Source organism: Phasianus colchicus, chromosome 5, assembly GCF_987193195.1.
Source record: "Phasianus colchicus chromosome 5, bPhaCol1.hap1.1, whole genome shotgun sequence".
Lineage (NCBI taxonomy): Eukaryota > Metazoa > Chordata > Aves > Galliformes > Phasianidae > Phasianus > Phasianus colchicus.
The window spans coordinates 57969191-57983773 of NC_143440.1; the positions used below are offsets into that span (position 1 = coordinate 57969191).

General features: G+C 43.4%; 1 long non-coding RNA gene across 3 annotated transcripts in view; it reads right to left on the reverse strand.

Moving 5' to 3' along the window:
- Positions 1-14051, reverse strand: part of LOC149917962 (uncharacterized) — a 28044-nt gene extending 13993 nt beyond the window's left edge. For 2 of the 3 annotated variants that reach the window (XR_016467383.1, XR_016467384.1), the window contains exons 1-2: positions 13965-14051; positions 4880-5001 (exon numbers count right to left, since the gene is read on the reverse strand). This is a non-coding gene — a long non-coding RNA (uncharacterized LOC149917962). Of the gene's footprint in view, positions 1-4879; positions 5095-13964 lie in introns of all 3 variants that reach the window. The other variant, XR_016467385.1, reaches the window with a different exon arrangement.
- Positions 14052-14583: the final 532 nt, after the last annotated feature.

Below are 14583 nucleotides of genomic sequence, written 5' to 3' on the forward strand. Positions count from 1 at the left end.
AACATAAAAAAGACTAATGGATTCCTTGAGGGAAAATTTATGTGCAGGGTCAACTTCTTTTTTTTTTTTAAAAAAAAAAGAAAGGCAGGCAATTACCACTACTTTTATTTAATGATGCCTTCTCTGAATATACATCATAGTTCTTGGAATTAAAGACTACAAACGTGTTTGCTCGAAATGGAAATATTGATTCATGCAGCATCAAATCTACTGTCTGATAATTACAGACAATGAAAGGCTCCTCTCTCTCCTAACAGTGTCAAGCTGTTAATGCCAATCAGAAATGCTGAAGAGCATAATAAAAATTGAACGATGCAAGACAAGCATTGAGCCTTTCTGTTCAGCCCAGTCCCACAGGAGCCGAATGCCATCAGGGCACGTGGCAAAATGTCAGCATTATTTCCTTGTAACATGCAGAGAAGAATAGCACAGTTGTTGTGCTGTAAGATTAGCAGATATTTTGAGTGTAATTACAGCGTAGACCGCATATTTTGAGCTGGCATTACGATTTCAGCCAAGGGATTTCTTGTAAGACACTCCTGGATGAAAATGTTCTATGTTACATCGCTTAAAAAAATTACACAAAATCTTCATTTCATATACCCCATTTTGCACTGAAAGCACAAAAAACCCATCAGATTCTGTAGCATACCTTTAAAAATAATATTTGATTTTCTTGTTGGCTCAGAGGAGGACTTAAGACAGGCCATGCTTCCTTCAGAAGCATCAGTGATGGTGCACGGCACTCATTGGGAACAGCTCACTTCTCAACTCCCTTCTCCATAGGTCTTCTTCCCATGGTAGCATGGAGAACTCATCTTCTCTGGAAACTGCCCGGTTTTAAGACGTTAACCCTTGGTTCCATCCAAAATATTGGCAGCGAAGTGTGAAAAGCCATGCAAAAAGACACAGGGCCTCAAAGAAAGTCATTTCACCTGAGCAACTATTTATTGCAGAAACAAAACCGCTTTCTTCTAGGTTTGTGCTACTTCTCTCTCCAAGCTCCAGCTGTGACTGGTGTGGCAATGTATGAGGTGATGCCTGGGTGCCCAGTTTCAAACTGTCCCTTCTGAAAAGCTCATTCTTTGGAGACAAAGTTAGAGCACGCAGCTTCAAGGTACAAGGATGCTGAGGCACATGCCTTGCAGGAGAGGATGGCAAGGTGCTGCACAGAAGCTGGGGAGACCCATCCCTCCTGAGCACATACCCTCACCTAAAGCACTGGGTGCTTTCCTCTGTGCATTAAGTCTGCACATTTGCATGCTTTCCACCATCCAGACACGGCAGTGAGCCCAGCACCACTACGCTCCCTGGCTGCATAGAACCCGAGCATCACTCTGCATTCCTCAAAAGGAAGATGAGACCTGGAGAGCCAGGTGATGGTTCTGGGGCAGAAATAGCCATCTGTGAGTGTTTGTGTGAAGTTAAGGGCATGCTTAAGATTTGGGAACTCGTCAGTCAAGAAAAGAGATTACGTCCATCAGAACAAGGGGGACAGAGTAAGGGGCTTTGAGGCTGGCAGTTGTCACATCTCTCTTGTACCAGGGCACAGCAGCTAGCACCCAGAGGCAACAAGCTGCTGCACAGCCCTCCTGTTACAAACTGGAGCACAGCCTCCCACTTCCAGGCAGTGTTCCCCACCCTCTCAGTCACTGCTTGGGGAAGACTATAATGAGGACTTACGATCACCACTGATGGGTGTCAGAATCCTTCCATCACTGACCTGTAGGCTGCTGTACCTGACCCTGCCCTTGTTTTGTAGCACAGACTGGGTTGGTTGACTCCAGCTCTCCCCTTTGGGTCCTACATTAAGTTGTAATTAGAGCGTTTGGGAACAGCCTTTTGTAACACTATGCACTGCCTACTTTGAACAAGAAAACAACCTAAATGCATATATTAGCGTTATAATCATCTATATGCTTCAGTATTTCCCCTGAAAACTTAAGCAGCTCTACCCTGTACCCAGCCACACATCATTTACCTCCAGTGTCAGCCCTGTTGCTGTTTGCAGGAGCTCTGTTCCAACCCAGCCCATGGTCCCAGCACCCAGCAGGGCTATTCCAGAGGGACTTTAAAGGTGTGGGTTGGAGGTTCCAGCTCATCCCTCCCAGAATGTATATAAGTCACAGTAAATTCCAACATAACCACAATCTCTCTCAGAGCAATTTGCAGCAGGTTTGTATTTTTTCCATGTGATGGATTGCCCATTTCCCTCCCTCCCCTGTAAAATCATCTCCTATTGACTTTAAAGTAAGCTGCCCAAGCCCACGGAAATGGTCTGTGCTATTTGATCATAAAGCCAGTTCCAGGTTTTTGAGATCTGTTAATCACACATTCCCCCACCCTTTGCAGTGCTCTGTTACACCTTGCTTTGCAGCAGCATCCAGCAGCTCAGCCTTTTACTTGCTGCCTTATGTGATGTTGTGGGATGATTTTGCCAGTGCCAGCTTTCTCTGAAGTCCAGTTCTTACTGTGACAGGTATGTTGTGGGATGAGTGCACTGTAGGTTATTCCTAATATGCAGCTATTCATTTGTTTCCCGTTAGTTGGAAAGAAATGAGGCACTTGTACCTACCTGCTGATCCACAGCCAGAATACAGAAAGAATTTAAATTACGTGGGCATGTAGAAATGTTAACTTGTACTTACAGGAGGTTGAAGGAATGAAATTAAATGAAGGAAAGAGAAATAACTGCCAATCTGAAGGAGTTTATGGGAAAACATTTTTACCTCTACTCCTGCAGAGTTTGTCTCAAAGCCTCCAAAGCAAAATGAAATGTAGAAGAAAGGAAATTGCTGCAAAAAGGAATAAGTGCATTGTCAGAAAAGCACTAAATACTGTTTCTCTCTGCGCTCCCTGGAATGTAAATTAAAACTCCCATAACTACTGTTAAGCACAAGCAACTAACCTGACTACAAGAAACCACACCTTGACTGCTCAGGGGTGATGTACACCCATGGGTGTCCAGGCAGGAGCTGGGAGCTACCCCTCCTATATCCCATCTCCTGCACCACATCACCAAATCACTTCCCTAAGAGCATAGCTGGGCCCAGCCAACACCACAGCTCTCAGGAATTATTCATGAGCCCTAAGAGGCAACTGGGGCCCTGCATGAAGGCCCTGGACAGGCTGAGCAGTGGGCTCAGGAGAACCTCATGCAGTTCAATAAATCCAAGTGCAAGGGCTTGCACCCGGGCCACAGCAGCCCACATGGCCAATACAAGCTGGGGAATGTTAGGATAGAAACACACCTGATGCCCATACCCCACTGTCATGTTGGTTTGAAGCTGGATAGAAATCTGACAGCATAAGGAGACACAGAAGAGTTCAGGGGATGCTGCCTGAGTTGAATTGCTTCTTTAGGAACTCACATTAAAATACATTAATTACATCAGAGAAAGCAAAACTGCACAACAGCCGCCAGACTTCTGTTCCAAAATAAACTGCTCTCTCAAGAATACCTTCAGATTCAGTGCCTTTTTAAACACTAAATATTACACGGCTGCATTTCAAGAGACTCAGATATTTGGAACAAATCTGTAGCATTTTACACCTACGAGTTCTATAATGATGGTTATCTGGGTGTTATGGCCACCTGGTAGAAAAACAAATGAACAGCCCTGTTTATTGAGGAATTGATCTTCAGAAGCTGAGTGCACCTTATAGCCACCAAAGTTGCACATGGCAGTGTAGGACAGGAGGGAGAAGCAGCCATGGTTGTGCAATAGGATGGGGTGCCAACAACCCATTGGGATGAGTTGTGTGGCTGGAGGCAGGGCTGCTGAAGTGCAACCAATGATAAGAATAATAACAAAAGAACTAACTACAATAAGGCTGATGTACTCACAGACAACAGGTGTTGCTTTAGCAATAAAAACAAGCCCAAGCAATGAAGTCAGAAAAGAGAGAAAGCAGAGTCTTTGCTCGTTCAACCGGCCTGAGATTGTTAGCTACTATGGAGTTTAGTATAAATTACAACTATGGAGTTAGTATTGCACAAATATTTGCAAAACCTATGATATAGAATGCTTCAGGTCATTAACACCAGAGCAAATTCATTCCCCCTTCCCTGTCTTTTTCAGTTTGGAAGGAAAACGAGAGGGAAAATGTTATGCACTGACTTTGGGTCCTACTATTTGTTAATAGCTTTTCTTTTTCTTCTGAAGATGCATTATTTATGTATGTTAAAGTACAGCACACAGTACAGAAGAACGTGGCCCTCCACCTGCTCCCCTGCAGCAGCAAATGGCAAGGTCACGCTGCAGATCATCTGCTTCCTAGTGAATGGCTGCATATATTAATTCTGTGAGCTGCTAATGCAGATGGAAACACATGGAAAGGTCGTGCGTGATTATTTGGTGTAGCACTTCATGTTGAGAATCTGCAGTGTGGGAGAAAATGCACTTCATCAGCCATCCTCTCCTATGGGCTGCGACCACAGACTCCTGGAAATGACATGGTTTGTGGTCCTCCCATTAGTATTTCATTAAGTTTTGCTTTGTTTTTTAATCGAGGCCAGGATTTCTCTGTCAAGCCTAGTAAGAGTTTTGCAGCAGCAGCAAATAGAAAACAAGTTACCCTGGCTATACTCCACAGAGCTCCATTCACCAGTGGCATCTCATCTGAAGCTGGTATAAAACACCAAGTAGTAGATTAGTAGAGATCCTAATGGATGTCCACTGCTGTGACTTCATGGACATCCGCCACAGCAGACACCAATCTTTGGACACTCTGGTCCAAAGATCACAGAATCACCAAAGTTGGAAAAGTCCTCCAAGATCATCCAGTCCAACCATCCACCAATAGCTCTCACTAGACCATGTCCCTCAACACAACATCTAAGATGTGAGACACTGTAAGTGCAGATGTCTGTGCTTACCTCATCTGAGCGGTTGTTACAGAAGCAATAGCCACCAGGACACAGCTCTTCACCTTCATCTTTCCTTGTGGGTATGAATGCCTTGCAGAGCAGGTTTCAAGATGGCTGGATGTCCATGTGCCCTTTGAAGACAGCATGGCAATATGAAGACAAAAAGTTACCCTGGGCTATACTCCACAGAGCTCCATTCTCCAGGTGCATCTCATCTGAAGCTGCTATAAAACACCAAGTAGTAGATTGGTAGAGATAACAGCAACAGGTAAGACAGGAATGCGAGTATCAATCACATGGCTATGGGACAAACAGTCTCAAAGTTGGGCAATGGGGGAAACCATCACCTGGATTAAACGGATGGATGATCACAAAAAGACTTTCCAAGAAGCTCAAAAAGAAGACTGAACATTTACAACATTGAGAAGAGACCTGGTAGTGGAAATAGTGAATAGCTGCTTTGATGGAACCAGAGGCAGCTCTGATACAACCACAACCTCTCCAAGCTCAGGCAGAGCAGCCTTGCCTTTGGATGCCATGCTTGGGGTGCGCTCACACACATTGTGTGTGCAATTAAAACTCGCTCAAATTGTATGCGTTGAGAAATTTGTATTATCACCACCATTTGGTGAGCTTCTTGCACTCTGGCATTACTGATACTCTGGCATTACTGATATTGATCTTGAATGTGTAGTTCACCGATTGCCAGTTAATTAAGTGTTGTTAATAACTCAGTAAACCACTCAAGCCCTGATTTGGTTTAAGCTACGCGAGCCATAAAGATTTTCCCCTGCAGCAGATGGGCAGTGGCAGTAATTCCTCTGCACTGAACCAGTCATTTCAAGTGAGCACAGAGATGGGTACTGAGGAAAAGCTGGGCTGCCTGCTGACACCTGCATGTGTTGGCCTACGAAGCCAAAGAACCATAGAATCATTCATGTTGGAAAAGCTATCCAAGACACCAAGCCCAACCCCATCCCACCCCACCATGCCCTCATCCCTCAGTGCCACATCTCCACAGTTCTGGAGATAATCACACCTCCAGGGACAGTGACCCACCACCCGCTGGGCAGCTGTGCCACTGCATCACTGCTCTTTCCAAGAAGACAGTTTTCTTAATGCCCAATCTGAAATCTACTGGGGAACAGCAGGGATCACAACTTCCCACTCCCAACCATAGCTATGATGAGGACTCCCAGCCTGGCCATTTTTCCTACTGCACGATCAGAGCCAGAAAAGCAGTTGAACTTCCTACAGATGCCAGCATTGATGGAACCTCCCCCTTCTCCAGCCCTCCAGGTGGTGCCATGGGGGATGCTTTGTCCCTGGACACCAGCAGGGAACAGCCCTGCCTTCACCCTGAGGTGCTGCTCTGCATCCCAGACACTTTTGGGACAGTCTGTTTATGAAACCAAGGATTAAAAAGCTGATGATAAACAATAGTGAATCCAAGCTAATATGAGGAGCATTATGTTATGAGACTATCACAGAGTTATACGTAAAAAAAATATGAGATTATAAACCTGACCATGCTCCTTCCAGTCACTTTGCTGTTGTCATTTATTTCAGTTTAAATGCATGTTTCAGCAAAAGTTACATAAACAGCACCTTCACTTCTGTCCTACTGCTTCTCTTTCTGATGTGACCTTATGATGTGGCCAGTGCCATGCACATCCATCACAGCCCGAACAGAAAGTCACTGGTGCAGCACATGCAGAGAGCATATGGGAGTTCCTGGGAGATGGGATCAGAAACCCAAAGGTTGTCTTATGCCATGTAGAAAGCTGCTATTTCTAGCAATAGGGGTATTAGTCAATCTTTTTCCCCCTCTTCTCTTTTGGAAGATGGGATGATGGAAAGTGAATCTGAGAGCTGAGCAAAGACACAGATGAGGATGGGTACTGGAATGGAGATAAGGATGGAGGGGATGGGAATTGGGAATGGTCCATTCCATCTCCCACCTGGCCCTGTGGCACAAGGTGCACATCAGGCAGCTGTTGTAAGAAGGCACTGGTACCTACACATGGTGGAAGGCATCCATTGGTCTTGCAAAGCTTAGAGAAAGCCTAGGACATGCTCTGTGTGGTTTGTCTTTGGGCACCTCTTACAACCCCTGCTTAGTGCAAAGAGGCAGCTGGCATGGGTGTGAGCAAGGGAGGGGTCTGCAAATGGGCTATTTCTTCCATGAGGGAGGAGGAATGATGGGTAAAAAAACCTAAAACAAAGTAGAAAGCAGATGTTACCATAGCAACTAGCAGCACTTCTGCTAGAAAAAGCGAGGAAAGAATCAACGATAAGAAAGAAGTCATCAAACCAGCTTAAGGAACGTAAAAAATAGAAATTGTTTATGAATTATATATAAGTCTGCTAAAAAAATCTTATGAATCAAGTCAAAATAAAATAGATACGTTGAATGAATTTAAAGAAAAGATACCATTTGCATGCTAACTCCGTGCAATAAATTATGAATGTTTTTGTTTGGAACTGCTGCTTTGCTTGGGAAAAAAAAATACTCAGCAAGGCAAGAATGGAAATCCAAATATTGAAACATAACTCAGACTCTGGGATGGAGCTGTCTCATTCCTTACAATAGCACAGCGTAGACAACTGCCAGTTTGGGTGAGGAGGAAAAACTTCAGTTTTCAGCGTGGCTCCTTTGTTCACAATTACTTAACCAAGACTTGTACAGACTGAAAAACACATTGTCCTACAATGAAAATCTCTACTTGCACAATGCATAGGTATTCTAAGAAATTCATTGTAAGAAGGGACTTTGTGGAAAAAAAGAAGTAAATATATACACATAAATATGGTTGGGAAGAACAAGATCTTGAGTTGCAAGAACGAAGACAAGATCTGAGCAGAATCTTCATGACAAAAGTTTGCAAGACTTGTGAAATCATGCCAGCTATAGAAAGAACATTGAAATTCATAGTGAGCATAGGAAACAAAGTTAATGCTCAGCTGCATACCAAACTTCTCCTTGCACGTTCCTGCTCAGCAAGTGCTGTCACTGCCAGCAAATGAACCAAGGACATCAGAACTGGGGGGCTGACAGAGCTACATTTTCAGATGAAGGTGGGTTTTTTTGGGTTGCTTTCCCTCCAGGAGCAAGTCCTGGCTGATGGCAGGTCTTAAAAGCAACTGGAGAAAGCGTTTTAGTTATTAACACACACCTACGTAGATGCCATTTGCAGCAAGGACATATGGTTTTTAATAAGTATATGATCAGTCAAGGCCAAACAGGAGAAAGGAGCAAACACTGGGGCAACGGAGACTTCAAAACCCACTAGTAGAGATGTGCAGGAGAATGGCAGAATCACAGAATGGACTGGGTTGACATGGACCTTAAAGCCAACCCAGTCCCAACCCTCAGCCGTGGGCAGGGCCCTTCTCACTAGATGAGGTTGCTCCAAGCCCCAGTCTCCTCATCAGCCAGCGGAGGCTTGGCAGCAGCACCAAGAGACATCTGCTCAGCATGATTTTACCCTACTGGCATGAAGATTCCCACTGCACTTGAGCAATACAGGTTCAGTGCAAGTGAACCCCATTACAGCAGGGTGGGCACAGGCTTCTCCCACATTTCCTCTATATTCTCATCACTAACGACTACAGGAACAAGGATGAAGTTCCTCACATCCATATACGCTAGGAAACTCAGGCATGGAAAGGCATAGGCAGATCTGCCAGTGTTCACAGAAGCTGAAAACATTGTTCTGTTAGGAATATCATAGAGGTCTGGGTCTTACTGGGCACAAGGACTTGGTCTGGTTGGGTCTTCAAGTCTTAGTAAGCAGTAGAAAAGGAAGATCCTTTCCTACCTATTGAAGATCCTTCATACATCTTGAGAAAGTACCTGCCTTTGGAAACGTGGAGTTGGAGACCAAAAATGGAGACTGACATCAACAGACATAAAATGCCCAAGTACTCCATACTTCCTATTTTTGTGTTCCACAGCCTCCTCCAAAAAATGCAGGCTGGAGACTATATTGTTTTATATTATATTACATTGAAATATGTTGCAGGTTCATAATAAATATATGCATTGTTATCTATATTGACATCAACCCTCTGAAATAGCAGGTGTACAGCGCGCTCAGATAAGTGTGAAACTTCTTATAGGTAGCAAGAGCATCCAGATGTGGAAACTTAACAGAAATAAACTGTTGGAGAGAGCTGATATTTGGTGTTCCCTAATTACATTTTGTTACGGGTCTGTATTAGGTCTTCCCTAAAACTGTGAGAAATTAACAGGTTTGCACCCATCGTGACTCTGCACATAGCAGGGGGGTTGGAATGGATGATCATTGAGGTCCTTTTCAACCCAGGCCATTCTATGATTCTATGATAATGATTCTCATTTTGGTTGATAGCAGGTGGGCCTTGAGCCAGCAGTGTGCCCTGATATGCAGTCAGCTCTTGTTAGGTCATGGAAGGGATAATCTCTTGGGGATGTTTAACACACTGCCTCTACCAGCCCCTGGGGTCACCACACAGATTGGTCTGCTCTTCCTGTGGTTTCAATCCAGAGTCCATTTTGGCATCACTTTCTTTACCTGCACCCACGCAGACTCACGTATATACTTTCATTTCAGGCCTGCTTTCATCAGCCTCCATGGCAAAATGGGAGTAAAGAATGCATAAAGAAAGTAACAAAGAAGATTTAGGGTATGAACAGTCTTTTACACGAGGATAAATTAAATAGCCTAAACTCAGTCTGGAAGGAAGGGCATGACAGAAGCCTGTATAATCCAAGGATACTCTGAAGACACTCTGCAGGGAATAACTGCTGCCACCACTTCTGTCAAAACAGCAAAGCTGTGCTGTCTCCTGCCTGACACAAGGAACTCTTCCTTGCACACCGTGTCTGTAAACTACAAAACCCATTCCTTGTAGATGCTAATAGTGACATGGGCTCAAAAGGCAATTGCATAAATGTATGAAAGTGCATTGAGAGCTGCAGTGCAGACAGATACCTGACTCAAAGCTGCTTAGTGGCAGCTCTCCAGGGACTGCTGTAAGGCAGTAGGAGTGCGTGTGATCCCTGTTTTCATTTCTTTCTTTGTTATTTCCTACTGATGCTGTTGGGTACAAGATGTTAGGCCCCAGAAAACCTTTATTGTGGTCTTGTAAAGCAGTTCTTGTGGTTTTAAGTTTGATGATCTGCTGTTGAGGGAAGCTTTTTCTTTCCACAAAATCTATTAGGGGATGAGAATTCATGTTTTCCCCTCACTCATAACTTTCTCCCTTCTGCAATCAAAGCAGAACTGCTGCCTCTGAATATCTGTGTCCAATTCCTGTTCCCACAGGGCACAGCAGTTGCTTTACCACTGCCTGCCAAGAGGACAAGACTGTAGAGACAACACCAAGCAGGTCAAAGCATCGCTCTTGCTTCTGCATATGAGCTGGGGCTGTATGAAAGTGATGCTGGCCAAACCAGCACAGCCACCACAGGTGCCAGTTCTTCCTGAAGATTCTCTCCTGCACCCCCAAAGTGCTCCTGTAACATCTCTGAAGCACAGCAGCAATAAGAGAGGATGGTCTTCCTTAGGCTACTTGTGACAAACCCATAGGACAGATTTACTGCCCGTATGCTACTCCTTCTTACAAAACACTGCAGTTCCTTGACCCTCAGTTTAACTTTGAAAGTCTCTGGCTGCTGGGAAGGGTAAAGCAGCTGTGAGAACCAAGAAATTAAGATCTGTTTAGTTCACAGCCAGTATAAAGGTACATGCATGAAGCTAGTTCTTAGTTTGATTAGAATTATTTTGTTTTTAATTTATTTCTAGAATTACTCATAGAATCATAGAACAACAAGATTGGAAAGGACCTACAAGATCATCTAGTCATCTAATTCTTGACCTGCATTGTTTTCAGCTCACTGTATCTCCTAACAACTTCTCAGGTGATCATAGATCCACATTCCTCAAGGCACATTGCTATTAATGGTGTACTGATTTTAATGAGGCGTTATACTGAAGCACAGGGCAGTATCTCATGCTGCCATCACAGGAACTCAGCCCTGTCCTGGACAATGGGAACAACACAAGAAACATTCCAATATCACAATGCACATTCCAGTCTCAGGAAGTCAGGTAGGTTAGACCCTTCTTCCCACTGGTGGAAGACACCAGTCACTACCAGTGAGATAGAATCCAAATGATCTACAAGTGAGGGCTGTGGTCTTTTATCAGTGATAACATGAAGGCCTCTACCCAGCAGATGGTATTGGAATGGACTTCTTCAGTAATGGGGTAGACAAGTTCATAGAATGGTTTGAGTTGGAAGGGACTCTTAAAAGCCCTCTGGTCCCACTCCCTGCAATGCACAGGGACACCCACAGCTCCATCAGTGCTCAGAGCCCATCCCCTGACCTTGGGTATGGGCAGGAGAGAGGAACCACCACATCTCTGGGCAGCCTTCATCTCACTAGTTAATTTCCATGGGCTCCTGAATACCTTTAGTTTTTGCCATCACTTCAACTCACTCCTTTTCCCGTTCCTTAGCTGCAGATTATTAAATACATTGCAAGGGAAGAAATTTATACCTGTTATTACAATATGAGTTCTCCAGCTGGCTCTTTAAAAGGAAAACAAAGCCACAAAAAGTAAAAGAGGAGATGCAGATGTGATTCTGCTTTTGCACTGAGCAGTGGATTGGAAACGGAGCTTCAGTCACCAATGTGGCATTACTTCAGATCTGCAGCAGTGCAGAGCTAAGCCTGAAGGTTTTTGTATGGCAGCGTCTTAAAGCTTCAGCATAAAAAAAACCTTTTACACTCAGTGAACCTAATTCATGGATAGAATGAATTGGTTTCCACGAATAAAGCTCTGAGCCATGCTACCCGAATGCAAAAATCTGCTGTCCCAGAGATGTGGCAAACAATCCCAGGATGGTGTTATTTTGGTACAGGAAAGCACCATGTTGCACTAAGAGTGGATATTGAGGAACACAGCTACCTCAGAGCACATCACCCGGGGATTGCACTTAGTTCTCATTCATTTAACATTAATTTCACACCTTCCACATCGAGTCACTTCATTTTAAAAAAATACATGGAGGAAAAGTACACATTCCTCAAGTTCCTCAAGTACACATCACACTCCATAATTTCTTTGCAGGAGGGATTGTTGCACTTCCACAAAACCCCCTTAGGCCCAGCAGATGTAACCACACACCCTCCTTTATGAAGGATGACAACAAAGAGCAGTTTTTGAGGGTTTTTAATCTACATCCAGTCACACGTGCATCATTTAGTAGCAGAGAGGCAATCCTATAGGCAGAACAGGAAGAGGGCTGTGGTTTCCTGGTAAGCTGTTCTTAGGAAACATTACAGAATATGTAAATACTTCAAAAACATTAATCCAGCTTGCCAGGAAGACTGACCATAACAACTTGATTTCAATCCAGAGCAATTTGAAGTAATTACTTATAGATGCCACATCTACCTTCCTGATCCAACCCATATTGAAAAGCAAGTAGGAAAACAGTTTGTACAGCCATGTAATTGGAAATTACAAAGAAGAATGACTTGACCTCTTCCAGTCAGAACATTACACCAACTGATCTTACTCTTCACACCACCTACGCCTTAATTCTCCAACTGGGCTTCTCCAAGAAATATGGATTACTTTATTTTTAAGTATGTTTTGAACATATCTTGAATACTTTGAGACATCCTGAGGTCGGGCAGACTATTCTCTTGGGCATCAGTTTTATAACTTCACCTAGGTGTTAGTTTGACTTAAAAAATAAATCAAGTTAACTCAGTCTACACCTATGATTTAGCCAGAAGGAGATGAAGTTACCACCTTTCCAAATTTGGAGAACACTAGGCTACTCTCCAAGCTCAATTCTATTTGAGGTCAACTTCACCTTGGATAAATAAAATCAGATATCTTCTATTCTTAAGCAATCCACCAGGAAACCTGGAACTAGGTAATTTATTGAGGAGGAAACATCCGTGTAATAATTAATTGTACCACCTTGTGGTTCACAAGAAAAGCAAAAGATATTGGCACGCACTGAGCACTCATGCAGATTTGCAAGCAATGGCCATGACCTTTGTTGACACAGCTATAGACAATTCAAAGCACCTCTACCACAATTGCAGCACTGTGCAAGGGAACAAGCAGCTCTCTGTCTTTTGGAGACCTGACCCCGTCATTCAAGCAGATGGAAGGGACACATTTAAATGTTTTCAGTCCTGTGAGTTACTCCGCCAAGATTGTTTGTGCCACAGATGGAGCCCACATCCACAGCACAATTTGAAAGGATAACAGAAACAATCCAAGACTCACAAACATATTGCTTCTCATTTGAGGAGCTGTAATTACACGGGGTCAGGTGCCTCAGGAACTTGAACGAGCAACAGCACAAAGCTGGGATACAGCTAAGATTGTCCCTGATTACAGACATACCATAGCTTCTACTCACAGAGTTCAAAAACAGGGAAATGGGAACCACCTCCGATTATTTTCCTAAATAGAGATTTGTGAATAATTTACATCCCTCTCATTCATAATACAGACAGGTAGAACTGTGTTGGCTTCATCTGCAAGTAGATAGAGGTGGATAAACAACCTGCCTTGCTGGGAAGCAGCACACAAAGCTATAACGACCTTCTTTACTTATTCCTCAATATTTCATCACCAAATCGTCTGCCTGCTTGGAGACTAGAAGAATTCCTCATTATACCAAAGCTGCCTTAAAGTGGTAGATTTAAGCATTGTGGTTTACATAGTTCATCCAATAAATAAATGCAGCTCAATATGGAAGAGACTTAGGTACAGTGAGAGTATAGAACAGTAATGAGCTTTTTAATGTAACAGGGAAAAAAAAGATAAATACTCCTTTCTGAACATAACAAAATAGAACCATAAGAAGTCAGAATATTTTAATGGTCATAGTCATTAACTCCAAAGATCAACTGCCAAGGAAGATGTTTGTTATTAATCTCTTAAAACTTTTACAACTAAATGCCCTTCTGGAAGGCATATCTTAATCAAGCACAAATTAAAAGGCAGACCCCAAAGGTAATGAGACTTCTGATACACCAGTTAACCAAATTAGATTGCTTTGAATTTCTGCTTACCTTACTTCTTTGTAGGACGTGTGCTGCTTTTGTTAAGGCATCACACTCAGTGAGCTTCTTCTTCATGGAACTCAACCCCAACAAGACTGAAGCACACCCATAAGGAAGGCTGCCTTTGTTTGCTACTTAAATTAAAGCCAGGTGATTCCAGACCAGATTTGGAACAGCTGAACGCAATCAGTGTCAGCTGAAGGAAATGGTAGCCCAAGAGTGGCTTGTCAGAGTATGGGGGTGTGTGAACCAAGGTTCTAGGAAAGGGGACAAATTATGGAGGAAGAAAAGAAAGAGCAGGCCTTCAAGTTCTGCAAATAGCTGCTGTTCAGCTGCTGGCTGGTTCCCAATGCCTTTAGAATGGCACAAATACTAGGATGCCCTCTGTGAGCTGCTATGCTTACTTATGTCCCTGAGTGCCTTACTGGCCTTTGGAACTCATCCTGCTGCTCTTTCTTTGAATCTCAGAATTTTTCATACAAGCAATCACTACGTTTATGTACTCTGAGGAAGAAAAGTTTCCATTCACAGACCAGTTATCCTCTAGAATACATCCACTGAACTCTTCATTAAAAATCTGTACGTTTGAAGTTTTATAACAAAATCTCCTGAAGAGCTTTAAGCCCTG